Source organism: Archocentrus centrarchus, chromosome 1 (assembly GCF_007364275.1).
Source record: "Archocentrus centrarchus isolate MPI-CPG fArcCen1 chromosome 1, fArcCen1, whole genome shotgun sequence".
Lineage (NCBI taxonomy): Eukaryota > Metazoa > Chordata > Actinopteri > Cichliformes > Cichlidae > Archocentrus > Archocentrus centrarchus.
Window position 1 is genome coordinate 5,243,084 of NC_044346.1, and position 21,660 is coordinate 5,264,743.

The window sequence follows — 21,660 nt, forward strand, 5'->3', positions numbered from 1 at the left end:
TTGGTGAAACCAAACAGCCTCTTCACAAACGAATGGCACAACATAGAAGAGCCACCTCGACAGGACAAGATTCAGCAGTACATCTGCATCTGAAGGAAAAAGGGCACTCTTTTGAGGATGCCAATGTTCACATTTTGGACAGGGAAAACAGATGGTTTGAAAGAGGAGTGAAAGAAGCCATCTATGTCCACTGTGAACAACCATCATTGAACAGAGGAGGTGGATTACGTCACCAACTTTCCCCCGCTTACAGTGATGTCCTGAGCTCCCTTCCCAGACGTCTCAACCCCCATTCACACCTTTGTTCCAGTGACCTCAATAGGCCACAGGAAACAATGGAGCGGAGTCCTAAATTGGTTTCAACTGAAACCACTGATTAAATATGACCCACGCCCCCTTCACACCTGGGCACATGTGTTCACGCACATGATCAATAGAGGGTCATAACCACCTCCAGGGGACTACGCCCACAGGGGTTTAAATACCTGGGTCTCTCCACCATTTGGTTGAGAACTGAAGAAGCCTTTCGGATGAGAGGTGAAACATCTTCAAGAAACAAAAATAAGTCCAGTCGCCTTTTTCAAGCTCCAGAGACTACTATGACCTGGATGACTGAGAATCTACACAGACATATTCTTTAGTCCAGTTTCAACCATCCAGCTACATATATGAATATCATGCTTATACTATATATAATATTGTAAACACAGTTATGATTGATTCATTTCCATTCAAGGAAAAACTATTGCTTGAGTAGATGATGACAATACATGAGTAACAGCATCAGCTGGCAAATGCAAACATTTCTCAGTCTAATGTCACTGCTAAGAAATCTCTGCCATGTGTTGGTCTCATTTTTAGGGAACTCAGTAATAATGATCATCAATATCATCAGGTTGACTCTGATGGTCCTGATCCTGATTCCTCTGCTTGTCTTGAGTCTGTGGATGAGGTAAAACAATACAAAGACTTCACCCTCTTTTATTTTCTTCTTCACACCTTTAGTTTCAAAGTCCTTCGTTACATTTATACTGAATTTGTTGCTGCTTTATTATATCCAGGAGGAAGAAACGTATCATCTTAAAAGCTGAACCAAATGAACCTGTAGAGATGACTGAGGTGAGCTCATAAAAACTTACACTGCAATTACAATAAAACAGTTTTTGATGCACAAGAAAAGATGATTGATTATTGATAGGATATGATGGAAATAATTGCATCAGGAGCTAGTGAGGCTTGACAAATGATTTATTATTAAATCCATGTGCATGTTTGATGAATGAAGCTCTTCCAGTCTCAGCACTTCATCTTTCTCCATTAGGTACACTCTGATCCTGAATGATTCCTGATTCATCCTCAAAGGCTGTAACTGCAGCACAGACGGATGACGAGGAGGAAGACTAGCTGTGAAGTCCACTCAGGTCACAGCAGGGGTGTCACTGCAGGTCAAGGGTCACATTCAGCCCAGTTTGATATTTTCTGTGGACTAAAACATTTGCTAATAAGCTAAAAAATTCCAGAATTGTCCCCTTTCTCCTTTTTCTTTTATAAATGGTGTGATGAACAGCCTGGGGTGTTTTTCCACATGCAGCCAATCTAATGTCATCACAGAGAAACCCACAGAGCTCACACTCTAAGAAATAAATGCAGAAAATCACAGAGAAAGTGCTGAGAACTCTTTACCCGGGCTTTGTCCCATGATCCAAGGAGTTGTTCTCCATTTCCTGTGTCCAGCCCTGTGTGGACACAGTCTTGTCTCTTCCTCTGTCTGTTTTCCTTCACTTTGCTCTGCGCTCACTCCTCATATTTTTATGCTTTGCTGCTTTCTGTTTTATTTGGTATCTACCCCGTGGATGTTGGTATTTTCATTCCTCATGAAACCCTGGTACTGAATCCACGGGCCTTTCCACACGGTTCCTACAAAGTTAAATTTAGCTTTTATTTTTGTGTTTATTTTTCAAATTGTATTTTCTGGTAATAAAGACAAATACAGTTTCAGTGTGTTTGTGTTTGTATTAACCATCATCCTACCAGCTGAGGTCCCTGCAGACCCCAGAGGGATATTTCTGTCATATCTCAGAGGGGTTTTTTTCTATCATTTGTGGTTTCTTGATCTTGATGCCATGATCTTGTGTTTGAAGGAATTCTTGGTCAACACAGTCTTTATAGAATAACATAAGATTTATTATAAAAAGAAAATGTCAAAATAGAGAGAATCCTCAGTTTTACAACTTTCCTTTTTTGGTCAAGATAAACAGTGAAGATGAGCTCCCAAACCTGAGAAGGCCTCTTGCTGGAATTTTCCTACACCTTTAGGAGACAACATACATGCAGTTTCGCATAGGCATTTCAGACACTACACATTCCAGTTTTTTCATGACTTGGTCCATGTATTTGTTCCTATTTATGTCACATCATTGTTTTCCATTTCTGCTCCTGTTCCTGCTCTTCAGTTGTCACACCTGTTCCTCTTCAAGGTCATCACCTACCTGAACTTAGGGACCAGCTCAAGCACCCACTCTGCAGCAGATTGTCATCAGTAGCAGAGCAGTAATCAGGCTCCTCTGTGGCTCTTGTGTTTTCTGCCCATGCTAACATCTTTGTTTTCTAGTTACTCCCAGATGGCTGAAGAGTTCACTACATACAAGAATCCCTTACCTGTTTCTGTCAAGCTGGTCCACCTTTTCTGGAAAGAACTGCTTAAATACTCACCTCTCAGTCTCACCTGCCTGTCCACCCTCCAATGGTTCCCACAGTCTTAGGATCCCTGACTATTCCACCCACTGCCCTCTCTCTGGATTCTCCAAGCATGAACTCACTCCAATAAACACTTCATTTTTGGAGAGTTTGATACAATATGTAAAAAGTATTTGGGAAGTGAGTATGCTTCTTTAATCCACATATCTGTATGATTATCAATAAATCAATTAAAATGTAAGTAGGTCCAACAAAACCCTGTGAAGAAAGCACCAAGATTAAATGTAAGTGATGACTGATAAAATGGTCCTGATTCATAGGGTGAGGAGTGCAGCAACCTGGGAGGGGCTCAGAGTAGAGCTGCTACTCCTCCACACTGAAAGGAGTCAGTTGAGGTGGTTCGAGATTCTGACTAGGATGCCTCCCTATTGTTTCTAGGGTGAGGTGTTCACATCCTACTGGGGGGGGGGGCTCGGTGCAGATCCATGCTGGAGAAATTATATCTGGTCTGGGAATGCCTCGGCGTTCCCACGGATAAGCTGGAGGAGGTGGCTGTGGAGAGGGAGGTCTGGGTTTCTCTGCTGCCCCCACAGCACGGTGGAAGAATGGATGGTCCTGATTCAGTTTCTCTGATTTTTTTCACTGATGAAACTTTAGTGTTGCAGTTTCAGGCTTTACTGCACAAACTTTGTTATGGAACCACACCTCACCTTTCATGACGTTCTCACACAGATTATATGAAGAATTTCAAAGCACCGTGATCATTAACACAACATTGTTTTTACCTCAGTGTTAACTTGCATTTGGCTCATTGTGCATATTAATGCTGTGAAGAGGAAGAACGTCTGGTTTCACTAACCTGATTTCTGTCTTCTGACCACAGCAGAGAGGCATCTTTAGAAATGAGCTTCAGCTTTGTGAGTACAATTCTTCATTGATGTGTCTGATTCCTGGATACATTATTTACCTGCTCACATGCTTTATTGTGTCTGAAGTCACGCAGACAGATGAGGATTAAATGTCATCATCTGTGATGGATTATTTAGTGATCAGAGAAAAGTGCACAGACTGCAGTAAACGGCGTCGAGCTTCATCACATTTCTGAGACTCTTTGATCTCCTCCTCACTTTACATTCAGATTAAATGTGGAGAACATGAGTATTTCCTCCAGTTTTACTTCACACTGACCATGTAATACTGAGGATGTGTTTGGACTCTTCTGTGTCATCGTTCACGTGGGTTAAAAACAGCAGTAAAGATCACATGACGCACAATATTTAAGACGCACTTCCACAACCACGAGCTCACTTTTGTACAGCTGAAGGTGCCTCAGGAGTTGCTGAGCCTCCAGTATTAGCCAATCATCCTCCAGCATAGATTAGGACAGTTTATCAGCTCCTGTCCTATTTTAAATGTTTTTATGTTGTTTGCTCAAAGTCAAACTAAATCAGCTAAAATGGATGTAATGGTATCAGTGAGTGTGAGTCAAAGAGCAGAGCTGCATCAGTGTGGCAGAGTGTACAGCTCATCTTTCACTGCTCTCACCTCACCCATTTACAGCTTTTTGTGGGCCTCATGTAAGATTCTGTTTGGGGCCCCAATGAGGGGGGGTTCAAACTCTTTCAGATGATCCATGGTGACACTTTAATCTGTTAGACTTTAAGAAGAATCCAATCCAATTTTTGTTTTTCTGCAAATTTGCTCACATATTCTGAAACTGAGCTCAATTCAATTCAATTCAATTCAATTCAATTCAATTCAATTCAATTCAATTTTATTTATATAGCGCCAAATCACAACAAACTGTCACCTCAAGGCGCTTTGTATTGTGGGTAAAGACCCTACAATAATACAGAGAAAACCCAACAGTCAAAACGACCCCCTATGAGCAGCACTTGGCGACAGTGGAAAGGAAAAACTCCCTTTTAACAGGAAGAAACCTCCAGCAGAACCAGGCTCAGGGAGGGGCAGTCATCTGCCGTAACCGGTTGGGCTGAGGGGAGAGAAAGACATGCTGTGGAAGAGAGCCAGAGATTAATATCAATTAATGATTAAATGCAGAGTGGAGTATAAACAAAGTAAATAAGGTGAATGAGAAACAGTGCATTATGTGAACCCCCCAGCAGACTAGGCCTATAGCAGCATAACTAAGGGATGGTTCAGGGTCACCTGATCCAGCCCTAACTATAAGCTTTATCATAAAGGAAAGTTTTAAGCCTAATCTTAAAAATAGAGAGGGTGTCTGTATCCCGAATCCAAGCTGGAAGCTGGTTCCACAGAAGAGGAGCCTGAAAGCTGAAGGCTCTGCCTCCCATTCTACTCTTAAGTGTCCTAGGAACCACAAGTAAGCCAGCAGTCTGAGAGCGAAGTGCTCTGTTGGGGTGATACGGTACTATGAGGTCTTTGAGATAAGATGGTGTCTGATTATTCAAGACCTTGTATGTGAGGAGAAGAATTTTAAATTCTATTCTAGATTTAACAGGGAGCCAATGAAGAGAAGCCAATATGGGAGAATTATGCTCTCTCTTTCTAGTCCCTGTCAGTACTCTAGCTACAGCATTTTGGATCAGCTGAAGGCTTTTCAGAAAGCTTTTAGGACAGCCTGATAATAATGAATTACAATAATCCAGCCTAGAAGTAATAAATGCATGAATTAGCTTTTCAGCATCACTCTGAGAAAGGATGTTTCTAATTTTAGAAATATTGCGCAAATGCAAAAAAGCGGTCCTACATATTTGTTTAATATGTGCATTGAAGGACATATCCTGGTCAAAAATGACTCCAAGATTTCTCACAGTGTTACTGGAGGCCAAAGTAATGCCATCCAGAGTAAGTATCTGGTTAGACACCATGTTTCTAAGATTTGTGGGGCCGAGTACAAGAATTTCAGTTTTATCTGAATTTAGAAGCAGGCAGCTCGGCTCCTGTCCATCTGCATTTGACCCATCTTGCACATCAATGCTGTGAACAGGAAGGAAGTTGGTGCTCTATGATAGATTGATTTCCTTCTTTAGCCTGCAGATCACAGCAGAAAGGCATCTCAGTGCAACAGCTTTAAAGATCACTCTGAATCGAAGCTCTGCGGTCCTGAATGCAGCCAACACGGCTAAAATCCTTCACTTCCTGAGGACACCAGAGAAGACTCTCAGTATGCAGATCATGTTCAGGTCATTGAAAACGGGAGAAGATGGTCCTCTGAGAATCACTGACCAATCACAGAGTCATTCAGTCCAGCATCACTTCAGTTTAGTTTTTCTTGGAAACTGATGTTCACAACATGGAATAAAGACATTTTAAGCTCTTTTGAAAAAGACACCTTAAAGAAGGGTTAGAGTCTTTAAATAAGGGCTTGTTTTCAAACCATCTGTTGAAGAGGACCTTAACTGGTACTTCTTCATCTTACTGCTCCATTAATGAAAAATCCATTGTGAAAAAAGCAGTTTTGGTTCCAACCATAAAATGTGTTTTTATTTTTCTCTCTGCGGTCTCTGGTGTTTCAGTGCCCTCTAGTGGTGAAACGTTAGTATTGCTGCTTCAGTCCTGAGCGCTCACTCCACTGTCTGCATCCATCGTTCCATCCATGCTCTTAGCCGCTGACCCCATTCATGGCCACGGGTGCTTTGAAGAATCATTTCACACAAATTAAAGAAGTAAAAAGCACATGCTGAGAATAACACCATCATTATTTTCCAGTGCACACCACTGTAGTTAATCACAGTGGATTAATAGTAGTTTTTAGGATCTTGATATCTTTGATGTTATGATGATCATCCTTTGGAGAAAGTACATCAGTTCAGAGTTCAGCTTCACATTCATGATTTGTTAGCTGTAAAGCTAAACAGCTCAAATGGATGTCATGGTGCAGACTGTGTGTGTGTGTGTGTGTGTGTGTGTGGTCAGAGGTTATCCACGTCAGCAGAGGTTTACCACTAACAGACCACACAGCTCATCATTCACTCTGCTCTCTTCAAATCATTATATCAAGAAGTACGACCATCAACACAACCTTATTTTACCTTCAGTGTTTTCTTGTGTTTGGCTCAGTGTGCACATTAATGCTGTGAACAGGAAGGAAGCTGGTGTATTTAAGCAGTTAGATTTCCGTCTTGTGCCTGCAGACCACAGCAGAGAGACATCTTTAGACAATGACCTTCAGCTTTGTAAGTAGAATTGTTTATTGATGCGTCTGATTCCTGGATACTTTATTTATCTGCTCACATGTTTTATTGTCTCTGAAGTCACGCAGACAGATGAGAGGAGCAGCTATGATTTTAACTGCAGCAGTGAGAGGATTTGCCGTCATCCTTCTCTCTGTGTCAGGTACTGTTTGTCTACATTTACATTCACTGTTTGAAAAGAGGAATGTAGCAAAGGAAAGTTGAACTAAGCCTCTAAAATCAGGCTGAAAATCAGAGTTGAGTCTATATAGTGAACAAAGTTTCTGTACTCTGCTATGATTGCCTTTTCACACACACACACACACGCACACACACACACACACACACACACACACACACACACACACACACACACACACACACACACACACACACACACACACACACACACACACACACACACACACACAGTTGTCAGTAGCTCATTGTTATCTACTCTTTATAGAGTATCTGCTGTAAACAGTTTCTCTTTAAGTCTGTTCTGCTTTTCTTTGGGTTTCACAGCTACAGTGTGAACAGAGAGACGAGTGCATCAAACACTTATTGTCAAAAAGCTGGAAACTCTTGAACAAACTAACGACAGAAAAGTGTAAATGTCTATTTTATGAATATTCCAGTGAAAATAACCAAACTTTCATTCTTTAAAACACACACCTACATGTGTGACAGAGAGACAGGAAGTTGAGACGCAGGTCAGTGGAAGTTCCTCAAGTACAAAAACAGAAAAGATAATGAGACAGGAAGTTATTACAAATTCATAAACAGGCAAAGACTGAACGTAGTGAATCTGCAGAGGAACTAATGAGGTGAGAGAATGGAGCCTTCTGATTGGTTGGAAAACAGGAAAGGTGGATAACATCTTGACAATTTGAGCATCGTTCACTTTGACCTTTGACTTCATTGCTAGCTGAAGGTCTTTAATAGTGACTGTGGTTTCTGCTGTGCTCTGTGTTACAGTGGTACAGGGTCAGAATGGCTGGAGAGTGACTTACACTTCTACTCAGATCTGTGCTGTAAAAGGATCAACAGTAGAAATACACTGCAGCTACACATATCCATACAGTACATATTATCAAGTTCAACAGAAATTGTGGTTTACTAAAGGCACTAACAAAGAACCTGTGGATCTAAAATCAGACTCAGACTATAAAGGACGAGTGGAGTATCGTTGTTCTGGGCAGAGTTGCACTGTGAGAATCACAGACCTGAGAGAGAGCGACTCAGCTGAGTACAAGTTCAGATTCATAACAAACCAACCAGATGGTGGATATACTGGTTCACCTGGAGTCACTTTGACTCTCAGAGGTAACATTTTATTTAAATGAATGATTTGGTTCCAGGTCTAATCTGCATGTACTTTAAGAACATAAACTGTGTTTCTGTTGTTTCCACATGTATGCAGCTCTCCAGGTGCAGGTAATCACATCACAGCACCTACAGGGTTATACCCAGGTACAGCTGAGATGTCACAGCAGCTGTTTGCCTGATCATCCTTCCTATGTCTGGATCAGGAATGGGCGAAACATTTTGAATCAAACATCTTCTTCTATCCAGTCTTCATTTGATCCTGCAGACTTCATTTCCTGTGCTTTAAAAGGACACGAGTCGTTTCCCTCTCCATCAGTGTGTGAGTTTACTCAACAGCCTTCACAAACACTCCACCATCTGCAGCCTGAACATACGACCCTGTATGTTAACTACATGGAACTCTGAGTGTCTTGTTGATTGAAAGTGCTGCTGTTTGAAAAAGAGGAAGTTTCATTGATATTTGGCTCTGAGATATTCAGAGCAGTTCAGCTCATCCACCAGCACAGCATCCACAGCATTGGATGGTTTGTAGTTGGTGATGTTTTGGACCTCCAGCCACACCTGCCTCCAGGTGTTCCTGTGGAGGTGGTCCTCTGTTTTATTGTTGTAATTCCACTTGGCCTGTATTCACCATCATCAGTGGGAGCAAACATTTACTGAAAAACACTGTAGACGAATTCCCAAATATGAGCAACTAAATCCAACTTTACTTTTTTCCAACAATGAAGTGAAATGATTTTGAATCTAGTCTAGAAAGTAACATAGTTCTTTATGTGGGTCTGACTCAGCTTACCAACATGACCAATAATTAGTGGTTTTTAAACATGAAATTACACAATTAAATATGGAGAACATACTGTGTCAGGTAAGATCTACTGTATGCAGCATCACTTAAATTCATAAAACCTGTCTGATTTGTAAAACAGCAGGAAATGAAGCTCCACTTTGTGTTTCCATAAATTCTTGTACATTTAAAATATGCTTTACTTTAAAATCAAAACCACAATTTGTAAATAAAAAGTTTCATATGTTCATGTTTCCTCCTCCAGATGCTCCAAAGCTTCCCTCTGTGTCAGTGAGTCCCTCTGGAGAGATAGTGGAGGGCAGTTCAGTGACTCTGACCTGTAGCAGTGATGCTAACCCAGCAGCTAAACTCTCCTGGTACAAGAAGGATGGTCAAACACCTCTCAGTAATGAACAGCAGCTCTCCTTCAGCTCCATCCGATCCTCTGACTCTGGAGAGTTTTACTGTACAGCTGAGAATAAGCTTGGCAGGAGAACATCTGAATCCATCTCTGTTGATGTGACGTGTGAGTAAATCCTCTTTAATAACACTGAATTGACTTGAACACATATGGATCCCACTGTCCTGCTCATTTGTCTCATTAGGTCATTTTGCCTCTACTGTCACAGCCTACTGCCACAAACTTGGGTTTTATGATGATGAGAGTTTTAGGTTGAAGGGTCAGATCAGTGCAGTGGTGAAATCTAGTTTCTTTCACCTGAGACAGCTGCAGAAAATACATAAACAGTTAAAAGATCACTTTAAAGCAGTGATTCGTGTCTTTATTATAACTCAGATGGATTCTGTAACTCTTTATGTGTTGGTATTAGTCAGTCCTCCATGTCTCGTCTTCAGCTGGTCCAAAATGCTGCCTCACAGCTTTTGACTGGAACATAGAAGAGAGAGCACATGACTTTTTACTCATGTTTGACTGTGTATTTTATGGGTGCTTTTATTTTCTGTCTATTGTATTTTCTCTTGTGCTGGTGTGTTTTGTTCCCATGTTCAGCACTTTGCTCAGTGGTTGCTGTTTTTAAAGTGATTTATAAATAAAGTTGGCTTGGCTATCATCACATTTTTAGTGACCAAACCACAGAGAAAACAGAGCACAGGGATTTTTGTCATACTTATAATAAATGCATGACTCTTGATTTGGGCATTTCATACAGAGGTTTTGCAGTGGCTTCTTATAGTGATGATTGCTCCTGTGTCTAACATAATTATCTAGATTGATGCAAAACTGAATTATTTTGGGAAATGTCTAAAATCAATTTCCATGAAGAAGCATGAAGGAGCTGTCTCTAATCAAAGAAGAATAATTAACAGGTTACACCAAAAAGACAACAGTATAAAAAAGACTGTACTTGTACTGATAGACCTGTAAACTTCTGCTTGAAAAATGAAAAGTGGAACTAAATGAAGCCACTAATCAGCAGTATGTTTGATGTTAGGTATCATACCCTTAACAAGAAGAACGCCATCCCAGCAGTCAGAAAACAGGAGCTTGGTCCATCCTGTTGTGACTATTAGAGCAACTTCTGTAGGAACTTGTCAGTTTGACCAGTTGTCCAGAATAATGAAAAAGACTTTTTTTGATACTCTCAGTATGTAAAAAGTATTTGTACATGAGAAAAAGATCAAAATGTAAACAGAAAATTCTCATGTGACTCTACTGGAAATGTTGAAGGAAGCTCTACAAGTGTTTTCCTCACTTTATACAAGAAGTTGAAATCCAATAACGGCAATTTTGAGACGACCAAACATAATAATGAGGAGAATCAGTACGTTATGAACAGACATATGAAAAATACTAGTATTACACAAACACAATAATAATCCAATTTCCTTTTTCATTTTCATGTTATTTCCTCCAGATGCTCCCAAAGCTGTTACTGTGTCAGTGAGTCCCACTGGTGAAATCAAGGAGGGCAGCTCAGTGACTCTGACCTGCAGCAGTGATGCTAACCCAGCAGCTAATTACACCTGGTACAAGGAGGATGAAGACTCACCAAAAGCATCAGGACAGAACTTCACCATCACTGACATCAGACCTGAACACAGTGGGAGTTATTACTGTGTCGCCCAGAACAGCAAAGGATATCAGAACTCCACCTTAGAGCTGACTGTTGTGGCAGGTAATCATCCATCCATCCATCCATCCATCCATCCATCCATCCATCCATCCATCCATCCATCCATCCATCTTCTTCCGGTTATCTGGAGCCTGGTTGAAGGGGTAGCAGCCTAAGCAGCCAAGCCCCAGACCTCCCTCTCCCCAGCCACCTCCTCCAGCTCATCCAAGAGGAGCCCAAGGTGTTCCCAGGCCAGCAGAGAGACAAAATATCTCCAGCGTGTCCTGGGTCTGCCCCAGGGCCTCCTCCCAGTAGGATATGCCCAGAACACCTCACCCAAGACGCGCCCAGGAGGCATCCTAGTCAGTTTTCTGAATAACCTCAACTGGCTCCTTTCAATGTGGAGGAGCAGCAGCTCTACTTTGAGTTGAATGTCTGCACCCCTCAGCCTGTCTCTAAGGGAGAGGCCAGCCACCCTTCAGATGAAGCTCATTTCTGCTGCTTGTATTTATTCTTTCAGTAATTACCCAAAGCTTGTGACCATAGTTGAGGGTAGGATGTAGATTGACCAGTATTCTCTACCAGTTTTGGCAGCAGCTGGAAGCTGCTTGAACCCCTCAAAGATCATACTCCTCACATGTTTACATTCTTAATTTTTATCATCTCTGTTGTCTGTGATATAAATCTGCTCTGTTGCTTTTCTGTATATAAACATCTGTTGCTCTCAGGAAGAACTCTGGCTGTATTGTTGGGCCTGTGCCAGTGGAGATGATTCAGTTCTTCTGGCAATACGACACCTTAACCTTCACTTGACTGATGGCTTTTCTTCACAAAGTATCCTCCTCACTCCATGAGCTCAGTAGTAGAGTCTGTGTAAATATGCAGTCAAAATTACAGTTTAATGCAGATAAAAGTGCAGCAGTATTGTTGTTGAAGTTGTTGCAGCACACTGCACTGCAGGACTGTGCAGCACATCTGTCGACAGAGCAACAGAGTCAGTGTTACTTTCTGTAGTCTCATCAGTGACACTGATTTAACTTTATTCAGTTCAGTTTTATTTATTTATACCACCAATCCACAATAACAGTTGTCTGTGCACACATGTACATCCACGTTCTTGTGCTCTTCTTCAAAGAGTGCATTCTTTCTTAAATTCAGTCATAGTAACATTTATCCTACAATGTTACCTTTCTCTCTGACCTCATCTTCATAAGTCAGACACAGAATGAGAAGTAGGAACTTGGGTGAAGGTGTTTGCAGATGTGCAGCAACTGCAGGCAGACTAAAGCAACTTAAACAGTGCGACAGTACGAGATCTGAGATTTGACACTGATGTGTAGAAGGACATCAGCTGATGTCACCTGGCATTGATGTCAGCTGATCTGCTGAGACTGTGGCTTAGCCTGACTTCATCACATGCATGAACCAACACTGTGCTCAGTTGTTGTAATGCTAACTGAGCTGTCAGTGATTTCTTTGGGTCGTTGTTTCCACAGGAGTGGGGAGGTTAGCAGCTGCTGGAGTAACTGCTGCTGTTCTCCTGCCTGTCATAGTCTTCTCTGTCTTCCTGTGGATTCGGTGAGCAGATCTGTTTCATTATTGTTTGCAAAATAAACTTTGATTTTATCAGTTTGTGAATGTCATCATTTTGCTCCTCATCATTTCTCACAACCAGAAAAAAGAGGAAGTCCAAGGAATCTGCTGAATCTGAAGACCAAACAAACCACAGAGAACAGGTGAAAACAGCTGTTGGACCAAAAAAGCTACATTTTGGTTTGACACTGACTGAGAAATACTGCTGGATAATCTTTCTTTAAGTAAAATTCATTTTATGATATAATTTGAGATCATTTTTTCCTAAGCAGTGTTTACCTGATCAGAGACAGCTACAGGAGCAGGATGATCTTCAGTATGCCAGCATCCACTTCAACAACCAGGCAGATCCTCTCTACTCCAACATGAGAGCAGCTCAGCCCCGCAGACACACGGAGGAACAGGAAGTTGCCGAGTACACTGCTGTTAGATTTAACAGAGGCAGTGAAGCCAAGAGGTGAGCGGCTCCTCACACAGTGGCATTTTCCTCACTACAACATTAAAATGAAATGATTAAGAAATAGGTTGGCTGCTTTTGCTCTTCGTCTTCACAAATAATGGAAATGATCTGAATTCATGACGTATCCTCCAAATCACTGAATTTCCTTCTCTGTTTCTCAGAGGCAGAAGTCACGAAACAGAAGAGTCGTCATGTGGATTGTACGCCACAGTCAACAAAACCTGATGAACATGACAGGCAGCTGATGGAGGGATATTTGACTTTTGTTTTAAATGTAAAGCTCAGTTGAAGTTATGTTGCTTCTAAAAATAGGTGCCATATTGTTATATTGATGTTGTTGGGGTTTATTTTTTACCCAATGAATAAAGTGACAAATGTTTAAAAGTAAACTCCAGTAAATTAATTAATAAACAGTGGCTGAACCAAAGAATAGATCATTAAATAATACATTAGACAGAGAGCGACAGATAGATAGTTCCAGACCAACTTCACGGCCTTTGGGCGATATGTTTATCTTGTTTATGACCTTCCTGGTCTCAGAGAGGAATATTTTTATCTTATCCTTAAAGGTTTTGCCAAAACATGTGCATCTGTGTCTGAGGAGGGAAGGGTGTGTGTAGGTCATCACTCTCTGTTACTAAAGAGAATAAAACTGACATGTGTATGGCAGGCTGTTTTTAACATAAAATCAGATTCACCACACTTACAGTCCAGATATCTGAAACTGATTCATGACTAGACGTATTAGTAAACTAAGATATCTCTAATTATATTTTACAGGTGTTATGTTAAAGCGGCCTGCCACACCATGTCATGATTTAATTGTTAGTGCTTGTAGTATAAAGTTGTTATGTTTAGCTTAGAGCTGTGCTCTTCTGTGGAAGGGAGCACAGGCAGCTGGTGGGGAGGCCTGTGCCTCCCTGAACAAGATTTGCCCACATGTACATGTGATTATCTTCTGATTCTTTAATAGATTAAATGTCATTATTTTTTAATTGAAGTTTTTCAGGTGTCTTCCTTCACATCCTCCCAGTACCCCTTCAGTGCTTACCTGCTACACAAACAGGCCAAAAGGAGGGCAGAGCAGGTCGTCACACTACACAGGAAAAGATTCAGGACTCCAGGCTGCTACGCTATTATCAAATATATAGTTGGGTGGGATGCAAAATACAATAATCTGTGTAAATATACTTTTTTTATAAGTGTTGTGCACATTTAAAAGTTTTGATGAAATGTGGTCATGCAGAGAAAACTCAAATGTACATAAAAGCAGGAAAGGTACGACTAAATGTGAGCCGTCTGTTGGCTAATATGAACTCTGAAAGAGAGAACAATCAGGCCGATCACAGAGGGAGGAAATAAAACAGCCAGAAGACATGAAGAGAAACTCAACTTCAAAGTAAAACAGGAAATGAGCAACAGATAACTGACACTGCAGACTGACCGAAGCATGATAACAGACAGTATAGTACAGAAGGCACATGAATGAGACAGAGTGAACTCAGACAGGGAGAACAACATTTACAAAACCAGCAACCAAAAACTGCTCCTTTGTTTTGCTGATGTTGAGCAGCAGGTTGTTCTTTGTGCACCAGATCAATGAGACAAAGATTAAACATTGCTGTGCACAGAGATCCTTTTTCATTTCCTCTTTTCTCTACAAGACAAATGACAGACGAGTCGAGTCAAATGAAATCGTTCTCATTCTCCTCTCTAACTTTTCAGGGATGTCTGTGGCTCTGCAGGTAGAGCAGGTCATCTACTAATCAGAAGGCTGGTAATTTGATTCCTGGCTCCTTCAGTCTGCATGCCAAAGCATCTGTAGGCAAGATGGTGAACTGCAAGTTGCTCCTGATTGGAGTGCGAATGTTAGATATATGCAAATATGTATGAAGTGCTTCGAGTGCATGAGTAGAGTAGAAAGGTGTTATATAAGAACCAGCCCATTTAGCATGTAAATGAGGAGGAGGAGGAAGAGTGGGTGTTGTTTTTAACACCTTCACATGTATATCGCATTATGACTTGAGACGATGTGAGAAAAGTGAACTTCTGCATTGCAGATTAAAGTGCTGTCAGTGTTTGTTATCAGTTTGCAGACACATTTGAATGCCTCATACAGAGCAATGAGTGGAGCTGCTATGAGTTTAATAACAGCAATCAGTGGATTTCTTCTTCTCCTCACTGTGACAGGCAGGCCTACTGTACAGCTCCTTGAACATTTTAGGGTAATTCTACTCAGAGTAACCAAAAGTGAGACAGAAATAAATATAATTCACTCACTCATTTATTTTCAGGTCAATGTGTTTTTGATTTCATGTATAAAATGATGCTGTGTGAAACACTGTCTGTCCTTAACGCTCTGCAGCAGCAGGCATTCATCTTTGTCTCACTAAAATTGAACATCTTGGATATCTTGAAATGTTTTATATGCACTGATAACATTCAACAGTTTGTAGGTTTTTACAGTTTAATCATTTTCAGGACTGTTCAAAATGTGAGAAAGAGCAGATTGTGCATCGTGTTCATGAAAACATGAACAAAAATATAATGAGTTCAGTTCAGGGCTCTATTCCACGAAGCAGGTTTAGCTGAAAACTCTGAGATTGTTAAATGTCTCATCCTCCCCAAACTATACTGAACCATTTAAAAACTATTAAACTTTAGACATTTCTTATAACATGTTTGCTTTTATAAACAACACTTTAAATTCACCTCGGGGCAGACCCAGGACATGCTGGAGGGATTATATCTCTCTGCTGGCCTGGGAACACTTTGGGGTCCCTCTGGATGAGCTGGTGGAGGTGGCTGAGGAGAGGGAAGTCTGGGCTTCTCTGCTTAGGCTGCTGCCCCTCTGACCCGGCCCCAGATAAGTGGAAGAAAACAATGAAATAAAGGCAGATGTGAGATAAAAGTAAAAGTGAGATCAGAGGTCAAATGTGACATGATATTTGGATGCAAACTATAAACTACATGGTAAAAAGTTGAAAACGGTTGTATTGAGAGATGCTTCTTTGATTGGTGGATGGTAAGGGGTGCAGATCTAAATGTCCAGTAGCACATTCAGTGCTTTCAAACAAAGTAAGAAAATTCTTATCCAAAACTTATATTCTAGGAACATTCATAGAACCTTCTCTAAAGTGTATGATGTAACTTTGCAAACACACAATGTCAGAGTAGTTTGGCTAACATTAGCAGTGCTAGCAGAGGTAGCCTAGGATGTGACAATGGAGGCATTTTAATGTGATCTAAATGTGTGGAGAGAAATGAAAGTCAGAAACATCTCAAACATGTATTTTATGATCAAAAGAGGAACTCTAAGATTTACTAATGTGTGCAGTTTTTTTGTGTGTAATTTTGAGTGCCCACAATGTGTGTTGCAGTCTATAAACAACTGCCAAAGAATATGATCATATTTTAGAAACACTACAAATGTGAATGTCAGGATCTGAACAAATAGTGATATTTAGTTTTAAGTCTCACAGATCAGATCGTGTGCTGTACATACAAATATTTGTGACCTTCTTTTAGTCCATTACAGATTAAATCCATGTGCTCAGATCATATCACATGTGCTTCAGTGCTTTATTCCAATAAAGGGGAAACTGGAAAACAAATGTCAATCTAAACAGTGAACAGATCAGAGCTGAAGCCTGTAACAGTGATCAGTATCGTAGCGATAGGGGCCCAGGTCTGCATCTGCCCCGAGCCCATTTACTGCTGCCTTTCTCCCAGCTGTCCTATTAAAGGCCAAAAAGCCCAACCAAAAATATATACATATAAAAGAAATACCCAAGTGACCTCATAAAATACTGAGTTCTTCTGTTCCTGAGATTATGTTTAATGCATATTCTGAAGAACTGAAGGTAATTTTTTCATCCCATTTTCTAACATTAAATGAGAGCCTATTGAGCGGTTCCCCCTGAGAACACCAGCTGCAGGTTCTCAATACAAGTGGGTTCAAAGCAGGTGGTTCACTGAGTTCCTGCCTTCTAGTGTGAAGATCAGAGGAAACTTTAGCTGAAAATAAAAACCTGCAAACTTTGTTTTCCATGACACACAGAGCTGGATATGCTGCCTACAAACAATGAATAAAATAACTTAATTTTCTGATTTTCTTCAATGTTTTTGTTCTGATGTGTTCTGTGTTACAGCGGTTCAGGGTCAGAATGGTTGGGGAGTGACTTACACTTCTACACAGATCTGCGCCATAAAAGGATCAACAGTGGAAACACACTGCACCTACATGTACCCATCTAGAGGATATACAGTTAAAAAGAAATTCTGGTTTACAAAAGAGAGCAATGATGATTATGTGGATCTGAGAACAGACCCAGAGTATTCAGGTCGTGTTCAGTATGAGTGTAAAAACACAGACTGCACTCTGAGAATCACAGACCTGAGAGAGAGCGACTCAGCTGAGTACAAGTTCAGATTCACAACAAATCATCTAAGTGGGAAATATGCTGCTTCACCTGGAGTCAGTTTGACTGTCACAGGTAACATTTTCTCTTGAAGTCTCATTAAACATTTTTCTAACTGTGCATGTGTGAGTGTGTTGAGAGTTTGTTCTGATATCTGTGGTTTTCTCTCAGATCCACAGCTCCAGGTACATGTGAGGAGATCAACAGGAAACTCTTATTCTAACTGGACAGAGCTGACATGTCACAGCAACTGTCAGCGACCTGATCAATCTTCCTACATCTGGTACAAGAATGGAGACAAACTTTCAGCAGGAAAACAATATTTTTATTTGGACACATTTGATTCTACAGACAGGATTTCCTGTGCTGTGAAAGGACATGAGGGTTTCTGTTCTCCAGCTGTGTGTGAGTTTAAGTTTCTCCTCTTTGTGTCACTGAAATAATTCAAGTTTAAATTGTGTTTATATTTATGTGATAAAGTGATTTGAGTTTATTTTGGGATGTTTTCTATCTAGAATATAAACTTAATACAGTGAAATTCATTTGTGTTATGATGATGTTCTCATTCTCCTTATGTTTCCTCCTCCAGATGCTCCAAAGCTTCCCTCTGTGTCAGTGAGTCCCTCTGCTGAGATATTGGAGGGCAGCTCAGTGACTCTGACCTGCAGCAGTGATGCTAACCCAGCAGCTAATTACACCTGGTACAAGGAAGATGAAGACTCACCAATAACATCAGGAGATAACTTCACCATCACTGACTTCAGACCTGAACACAGTGGGAGTTTTTACTGTGTCGCCCAGAACACCAGAGGACGTCAGAACTCCACCGTATTGATTTCTGTTTCAGGAAATCATTTACAGTCAGGTAAAGCATCCTGTGTCTTTACTGACTGTTGGCAGTGAGGAAATCATGTATCCAACACACACGACAAGATACAAAGGACTAAGGCATGACAACAGATACACTATAACAGAAAATCATAGTAACCTAAAATCCTAACTCAGAACTTAAAAACATAACTCAAACAAGGCGCATTGGGCCACTGGCCCAGGATCATGACACAGGCCTAAAAGAGAGAGACTCAGCTATGTACAAGTTCATGTTCATAACCAACCAACCATATGCATGGTATGCTGGTTTACCTGGAGTCGCTGTGTCTGTCACAGGTAACATTTTGTTTAAGCCAATTAATAATGTGGTTCATGATGCATTTTGCCTGCATGTAAGGAAACAACTTTCATTTGTATTCTGCATTTCTGTTTCTCCTTCCTGTGTGCAGATCTCCAGGTGCAGGTGATCAAGTTACAGAACTACTCAGATTATGTCTGGGTAGAGCTCAGATGTCACAGCAGTTGCCTGCTTGATCATCCAGCTTATGTCTGGATGAAGAATGGGCAGGACATTTATAGCAAAACAGCTGCTTCTCTTTCTTCCTTTTTTATCCCACAGACTGGATTTCCTGTGCTGTTAAAGGACACGAGAAGTTTCCCTCTCCATCAGTGTGTGAGTTTACTCAGGAGTCTTCACTCACACTTCACCACCTAGTAGAGATTTTAACATAACTGCACCTTAAAGGTACGCTGTGGAAAATCTCACCACCAGATGTCAGTAGATTGCAGTTAACTATTCAAACCTTCTCTGAAGTTTCAGATGCTTCCACACACAAATATACATCCAGCCTTCAGTGTGGCCATGAGTTTGTGTCTCAGAAAGAGCAACCAAAGATGGTAGCTGCAGTCTGAAGAATAAATGGAGTAAACTAAACCAGAATGTACAAACTCCACATCAAACATGTTCATATTTTCAAAATAGTGATCATAAAATCCACCTCTGAATTTAGAGCATGAGCAAATTTAGGCAGACTTTTAACATCCAATGCAACTTTATTTCTCCTGGAAAATTTTTTTACACCACTAATGTATTTTTAATATACACTCACCAGCCATTTTATTAGGTACAGCTTGCTAGTGCCTTAATTTTTCATGGCATGAATTCAACAAGGTGCTGGAAACATTCCTCAGAGGTTTGGGGCCATATTAATATGACAGCATCACAGCTGCTGCAGCTGAGCATCCAGGATGTGATTCTCCTCTTTCAGCACATCCTAAATGTGCTCTATTGGACTGAGATCTGGTGACTGTGGAGGCCATTTAAGTACAGTGAACTCATTGTCATGTTCAAGAAACTAGATTATTTGAGTGTGTTATCCTGCTCGAAGCAGACATCAGAAGATGGGCATACTGTGGTCATAAAGGAGCAGAAATTGTCAGCAACAATACTCAGGTTGACTATGGTGTTTAAATAATGCTCTGTTGGTACTAAGCAGCCCAAAGTGTGCCACGATAACACCCCCCACACCATTACAGCACCACCACAAGCATGAACTTTTTTTCCAACCTTGTATTTTCCAATTTTGGTGAGCCTGTGTGAATTGTAGCCAGAGTTTCCTGTTCTCAGCTGACAGGAGTGTTGCTGCCAAAGCCCATCTCCTTCAAGGGTCCAATGTTGTCCGATCTTATAAGCCTGCATACTCCCACTAGATCACTGAGGTCTGGTGAGCAAATGCTCCTAACTGTACCGGGGTCGAGATTAAAACAGAGGTGATCGGGCCTTTGCAGTTGTTGCTCTGAAACTCTGGAACAAATTGCCCCTTCATATCAGGACCTCTCCTACAGTCGACACTTTTAAAACTCGTTTGAAAACCCATTTTTATTCTTTGGCTTTTAAATCAGAATGAGTCCTGGATACATTAGTGATGCTGTTTTCTTTTATGTTTTATTATTTTTTTGTTTCCTGTTTTAACTGTCTTCTTATCTTGTGTTTTATGTTATTTTATTTATTCTAATTGTGCAGCACTTTGGTCGGCTGCTGTTGTTTTTAAATGTGCTTTAGAAATAAACTTGACAGTATTTAGAGTCACACTAAGCTGTGGCCAAAGGTTAGGGAACACACACATATGCACACACAAATGCTGTGTGTAGGCAGTGTAGATGATTGTGATCATGGCTGTTTAAAGAGGCCTGTCATTTGGTTTCAGCTGTGATAATGACACCCAGGTGCTTATTCTAATGAGGTGTGAGTGTTTTTATTTATGATTTATTTCATGTTTGGTGAAATCAAATCAGGACATTTTTCAGCTAAAATTAAACGCCGCTGCCTTCACTGTTAAAAACTGTTAATACTGTAATTTGACAGGCAGAATGAAGCATCCAGGAATCAAACCACCAACCTTAAGATTAGTAGATGACCTGCTCTACCACCTGAGACACAGCCACCACAACTTTTTTAGAGTTTAGGAATGTCATTATTTTTAGTTTCCTCGTGTGCATACTGCATATCATTATTTGTATTTAAAGCAAACATGTCATCCATCTGCCCGTTTGCTTCGACTTTCTTCCAGGGTCGTAGGGCGGCTGGAGCCTATCCCAGCAGCCAGGGCGAGAGGGGGGTGCACCTTGGACAGGTCACCAGTGTGTGACAGGGCTGAGAGAGACCCCACTAATGTTTTGGTATATTGGCTTTCTGGTCCAAAGGTAACCACAAGTTTTATGCAACTTTCATATTTGTGTGGTAAACATTTAGGCTAATCTTGCACAGAGACTGTAAGCAAAAAGAAATAAGTGAACATCCACAAACAGAATTAATTTTAGATGGCATATGATTGCCTTTTTTATTATTTTCAAATTTAGAGTATCCAATTAAAAAAAAAAAAAGAAACCCCCAACAATCCCCTGTGAGCAAGCACTCGGCGACAGTGGGGAGGAAAAACTCCCTTTAAGCAGGAAGAAACCTCCGGCAGAACCAGGCTCAGGGAGGGGCAGCTATCTGCCGAGGCTGGTTGGGGGGGTGAAAGGAAAAGAATAAGGAGGGAGAGAGAAGAAGGGGATAGAGAGGATGGCTGGAGGAAAGAAAGGCACAGAGGAGAGGTCAAGGTCCAGGAGATGGATCGAAGGTGGTGGCAGACGAGGCGAGCTGTGTTTGAGCTGAAGCAGCAGAGGTCCTCCGGAGAAACTTGAAGCGCTTCTTCTTTTTGAGGCAGCGCTCGTGCAGCTCTTTGTGCTGCAGGATGATGGTGTGCAGATCACTGAGAGTTTCTGCATTCTCAGCTTCAGCTTTTGTACACCTCACCTCGAGTTCTTTAACTCT

At 41.0% G+C, this 21,660-nt stretch overlaps 1 long non-coding RNA gene and 1 pseudogene across 1 annotated transcript; both read left to right on the top strand.

Moving 5' to 3' along the window:
• Positions 1-833: 833 nt before the first annotated feature.
• Positions 834-1,704, top strand: LOC115780873 (uncharacterized). Its single transcript, XR_004019997.1, has 3 exons — positions 834-952; positions 1,062-1,119; positions 1,322-1,704. It is a non-coding gene; the product is annotated as an uncharacterized LOC115780873 (long non-coding RNA).
• Positions 1,705-15,140: 13,436 nt separating this feature from the next.
• The window catches only part of LOC115772139 (hemicentin-1-like), a 64,740-nt pseudogene continuing 58,220 nt past the window's right edge, over positions 15,141-21,660 (top strand).